Consider the following 5,980-nt stretch of genomic DNA (forward strand, 5'->3'; position numbering starts at 1 on the left):
TGTTATGAAAACAATGACAGCGTTGAGATGTTCCGCTCTCGTAGCGCTGGAAGTTTTTCAGACATAACAGTTAACTTTATCCGTGAAAGTGACCGAGCTGAGTGAGCCTACGGGTGATGTCATGTATAAATATATATATATATTAGGGCTGTCAGCGTTAATGCGTTAATCTATGCGACATTTGGCGCTTAACGCACTAAAATATTTTAACGCAATTTTTTTTTTAAAACCGCGGCAGTACGGTTTGACACTGTTTCCGTTTTTAAAACGATTATTTCTCCGCGAAAATAAGGAGCAGAAATCAGTTAAACTCGTGGATGAATCAGTCGGGTTTCCTCCTGCTCCTCCTTCCTCCCGTCTCCCCCTCTGATACACAGAGGAACGAGGGGCGACGTGTCGGGGGACGCGGAGCGGAAAGAACTCGTCACACGAAACCTTCACCGTGATTGGTCAATCCGTTTGTCTGTCAACATTTCGGGGAAAAAACAACCAATGAACACTCAGTAAATCACAAAGGACCTCCCACCTCACAGGTTAGGCTCATTTAGCAGCCTGTCAGTCAGAGAACCAGACAACACGGCGCGAGGACAATGAGCCTCATTTCAGAGCTGAGATTGTTCTGGAATGTTTGATGTAGAACACGTGGGTATGTGTCACATGCAAAAGACTTTAAACAGTGAATTTAATTTATTTTGTAAAATGTATAAAATGCCTCCAGAGGTTTAACGTGACACATTTGAATGTCAGTCAGTTACCAAGGCCACTGGTTCTGCTGTTCAGTGGTAAAGATGACAGGACCAATGGGGTCTCAATATACTTCTTTTTTTTTACTAATCTGATGTTTCACTGAAGAAACAATTTATCATCCACGATATTAAATACCTCGCTGGCACTTTATAGGTAGGAGCCTCTTTGAAAACACAGCTCTGTGTGAAGTTTGGTCTTTAAAAAGAAGGGAAACACTTTTAAGCGTGATTAATCGCGATTAATTAATCGCAATTTCAAAATGTGCGATTAATTAGTTAAATTTTTTAATCGATTGACAGCCCTAATATATATATATATATCTACAGGACTGTCTCAGAAAATTAGAATATTGTGATAAAGTTCTTTATTTTCTGAAATGCAATTAAAAAAACAAAAATGTCATGCATTCTGGATTCATTACAAATCAACTGAAATATTGCAAGCCTTTTATTCTTTTAATATTGCTGATTATGGCTTACAGCTTAAGAAAACTCAAATATCCTATTTCTAAATATTAGAATATCATGAAAAAGTATACTAGTAGGGTATTAAACAAATCACTTGAATCGTCTAATTAACTCAAACCACCTGGAAACACATTTTCAAATGTTTGATTTTGTTTTGCTGTTATAAATCTTTTTTAACTTGGTCTGAGGAAATATTCAAATTTTATGAGATAGGATTTTAGAGTTTTCTTAAGCTGTAAGCCATAATCAGCAATATTAAAAGAATAAAAGGCTTGCAATATTTCAGTTGATTTGTAATGAATCCAGAATGCATGACATTTGTTTTTTTAATTGCATTACAGAAAATAAAGAACTTTATCACAATATTCTAATTTTCTGAGACAGTCCTGTATATATGTATGTATGTATTAATGTCATGAACCCAAACACGAGGGCGTTAGTGTGTGGGACGTCCACAACAAGTATAAAGCAGAACTAGTGGTTAGTTATTCTGGTGGATGAAGGAGATGATAACGGTCTTTACGGAGACGAGACACGGAGATAAGCCCCGCCCCTCACGGAGCGTCGCGCCGCTTATGGCGTGAACACGGCAAATGGTCGTGCGAGTAAACGCGTCCCTTTTAGTGTGAACGCACATCTACATGTTATTGTGTCATAAATCAAATTACATGCTGTTTATTATATTATAGCTATCTAAAAGAGTTTATTCTGCTTAATGAGTGCTTTTACTTTTAATAATTGTGGTACTTTTGTAGTTCGACTATGTTGAGGAAATGTTACTTTCTGTATTCTTGTTGTTCTTAGTTTGTACTCTAGGTTGATGCACTTATTGTAAGTCGCTTTGGATGAAAGCGTCTGCTAAATGACATGTAATGTAAAGTAATAATGAAGAACATTCTTCAGTAGTTGTTCCATCCATAATTCTGAATGTAGGTTATAGTTAGTCATGATGTGTTTTTTCATTGTTATGATGCTTCTTTTGCTTCAATAAAACATTTGAATGACCTTTCTGTTTGACCACAGTTCTTCATGTACTTGAGCTCAAATAGAGTCTGATGACTGGAACACACAAAGTGTCAAACACAATCCTCAAGAACCGCTTCAATGCAGCGTTGCTGTTTTTATTCCAGTAAAATATGAATCTGTTGTCATGCAGCACACTGAGCGAACTCTTTATTACGAAATAAACTTTCCACCTGAACTCAAAGGAACATACAGAACCATATTCAAATGTATATTTTGATTTACAAATGTTCTAGTTTCACTCCTGTATCTTTAAATTTGCCTCTGACCAATTTGCAAGAAGTCAACTGAGGATGAGTTGGTGTTTGTGTTTCAGTCGATTCAACAGCACACATTCAAATAAACGGAGCAAACAAAGATGAACTCACTTCAACACGGCGACTGTTTTGTATAAGGTATCATTATATTTGACAACATTGATATTTCCTTGTAGCTCCAACACTCTTATCAGAACACAATGAAGATGCACTTCAGTATGTTGTAACCAATGCAAACTGAATGTGATGCTATGTTCTTAACGTCCAGACATGGCTGAGCACAGAGCTACAGCACCCTTTCTACTGTTTGCTGGTACAGGTTTGAATGGTGGATTACTTATTCCTGAATACTGGACGGACATTCCCAAATCAGAAATCCTGTTTATAAAGGTTAAAAGAAAAATATCGAATTAGAGGTGAAAGCGTGTAATATATCGGATGCCTGGTAGAGTCTTCAGAAGAATTCAGCCAACGACTTCCCTGGTAGAGCGCATTCTTCGCATGTATGAGGCCCGAGGTTCAATCCACTAGTTATTATAGTCACAGTTAACCCATGATGTTTGAAAACTTGAAAATCAAAAAACTTGTCAAGTTCATGAAAGAGTTCACAAAGTAAAGGCAAATAGAACACAGTTGAGGTTTAGCTGACAAACTGCTTTCTAGAAATGAGCATTTAGTCAATGTCTCTGTGAAGCTCTAATTCATTCTGAAAGTTGGTGTCCTACCTCTCGTGGGTTGTTGTGGCCGAGTGGTTAAGGCGATGGACTAGAAATCCATTGGGGTCTCCCCGCGCAGGTTAAAATCCTGCCAACAACGAAATACAATTTCAGAAGTTTCTTTTCAACAAATAAGACAATCAGAGATCTCCCTTCTGACACATATTGGGATCAGCTGAGGAAAAGAGAACCCAAAAACTGCTTATTTGCTACAATTTGTTGACATAAGCCTGGTGAAGAAATAGAGACAATATACTAAGATGTGTAGGGGATGTAGCTCAGTGATGGAGCGCATGCTTTGCATGTATGAGGCCCCGGGTTCAATCCCCGGCATCTCCACTAGTTATTATAGTCACAGTTAACACATGATGTTTGGAACCTTGACAATCAAAAAACTCGTCAACTTTATAAAAGAGTGCACAAAGTAAAGGCAAATAGAACACAGTTGAGGTTTAGCTGACAAACTGCTGAAAGAAATGTGCAGGTGCACATTTTAATTTTTATTTAATATGGAATTATAATCTTAAATCAAACACATAAATTGTACGTTTCCCTCTGACCAATATTCTTAGGGAGGACTACATGCCTCATGGCTTGCCTCTCCCAGTCCCTTTGAAGGTGGCATCTCTTTTTCTCTCATGGCTCCCTGCTTGGCCCGGCCTCCACCTCCTCCTCCTCATTCTCCTCTCCCCGGCTACCAGCTGCACCTCACTTCATCTGAGAAAGAAAGATTATAATTGATAATATTTTGGCAACCCGTATGATGCTGTTCAACTTCCAGCCAGCCACACTCACCTCTCTTCATACTTTTTGATATCATCGTAGGTTTTTGGCCAACATCTGCATTTGCTTTTAGAGAAAGGAGAGATTTCATCTCGAGGCTAATTTGGATCTTTTTAATCTCCATCCCATTACGAGTACACTTCTCGTTCTGGCATACTTCCTTGTCCACCTCGTCCACCAGCTGCAGCTCATCATGGTCTATGAGGTCCATGTCCAGGCAGGATACCATGAGTACCTTTTGGTTTTAGGCCCTCAGGTCTGCCAGGATCTTTAAGGTCACGCTCCTCTTGGCTGCTTCCTGCTCACCAGCCTAGTTGTCTCGGCTCAGCTCTGGATCCACGAGGTGTTTGTCATGTGTTAAGCTCTGGGAACTTTTTATATGGTGTGATGAAGCCAGAATAACATTGAAGCAGAAACATTGACGCTGAAAACGCGCCGCCCTAAACGCCAAGAAACGCTCCGCCCGGAAAATGTATGCATCTATTGCAGCGTCTATAGCAGCTACACGTCTCTGTACGTTGTGAACGTACCATAAGCGGATAAGAATGGATGGATGGATTACTTATGGTGCTCAAAACATCCAAATACAGCAGTATTTGGCTTTACACCAGTAAACCAAAGATAAAAGAACTATAAAACAAAGTGGTGATGTGCGCATGGGTCCTCGTGCGTAACGATCATTTTCCTTGTACTCGCAGCTGAGGAATACGCACAGAGGTATCTCAGCAGGGGAAGGGCCGGTATAAAAACCTCTTCCGATTCGTCAGAACTAATATAATTGATTTGTACCAAGAAAGACAAGATTGACAGCACTGTGAACCAATAGGATACAGAAACGTCTTTGAGTACTATGAAAAGCGCTCTAGAAATGTTATGTATTATTATTATTATTAGAAAGGCGTATCCATTTGTGAAATGTTAAATCTGATACGCTGAAATTGAACTTCCTTACACTTGATTTGCACGTTCCCTCCCCATGTCCACGATGTTTTGAATATCACATGGATATAGGCGTGACATATATCTGAAGCATGAAGCGATTCATGTGCCTGTGTTATTTGGCTCATATCTCCGTGATGCTTTGTTGCAGAATGGTTCTGTAAAGATATTTAGAATTTGTGTGGAGTCGTCTTGCTTTGTGCTGTCTCGCTTTTTCAGATAGCACCGAGCTACGTTTCGCTAGTTCCGGAAACATGCTGAGTGGGTCGACTCCTAACAAAATTCTGATTATGATATTTTAATGATTATTTTAGTTGGTGTTTGAGTTGTGTTGAAATGGCTTTCTGATTCTTGTAGCCCAAGTTGCGTTCTTTATTTTGATGTACATCATCACTATATTTGCTTCTGTCTCTTATAATGTATTAGACAGTTTAACCACAATGTCCAAATTGCTCCTCAATTCGGGGCCTTGGGACATAAGTCACACACACATAGTTAAGAACTGATACAGACCATTTTTGTAGCTCAATATTATGGTTTAGTTTGCATGATAGATTATGAAAAAAGGGTTATTGATGATATACTTTTTACTTATTCTTCCATTCGTATGTTTTTGTGACGTTACTCAAGTTCCGAATAACAACAGGTTGGAGATGTAATTTGTGTCTGGGAAAGGTCTCTGGGAAATGTTGTGTTGTCTGCTTCTCAGGAATAGATACTGTTAGGTTGTAATAGTTTATTTTGATAACATCTGCAGAAGTCTTATGTTTTTAGATTAATACATCTAGAAAGATATTATAATAGAAAATATTAGGGAGAATATTGATATTGTTATTAATGTATTATGAAGCATAGGGGTAATGTTTACTCTCTGCAAATGTAAATGGCAAGAATTAATGTATATTGCATGAGAGTGACTGTATGTTAGTATAATAGATTGACGAGGCCGGTTGAATTCCGTCAAGTGACTTTCAATAACAGGGACTTTTATTGTGAAAGTGACTTTAATGCGGACAATAACAAGACGGGACTCTTATTGTGAAAATAC

At 38.5% G+C, this 5,980-nt stretch overlaps 2 non-coding genes across 2 annotated transcripts; both read left to right on the plus strand.

Moving 5' to 3' along the window:
- The first annotated feature begins 3,228 nt into the window (after positions 1 to 3,228).
- On the plus strand, positions 3,229 to 3,310 carry trnas-aga (transfer RNA serine (anticodon AGA)). The gene has a single exon. It is a non-coding gene; the product is annotated as a tRNA-Ser (tRNA).
- A 167-nt stretch (positions 3,311 to 3,477) lies between these two features.
- On the plus strand, positions 3,478 to 3,549 carry trnaa-ugc (transfer RNA alanine (anticodon UGC)). Its single transcript has one exon. It is a non-coding gene; the product is annotated as a tRNA-Ala (tRNA).
- Positions 3,550 to 5,980: the final 2,431 nt, after the last annotated feature.

Source organism: Pseudoliparis swirei, unplaced genomic scaffold (genome assembly GCF_029220125.1).
Source record: "Pseudoliparis swirei isolate HS2019 ecotype Mariana Trench unplaced genomic scaffold, NWPU_hadal_v1 hadal_31, whole genome shotgun sequence".
NCBI lineage: Eukaryota > Metazoa > Chordata > Actinopteri > Perciformes > Liparidae > Pseudoliparis > Pseudoliparis swirei.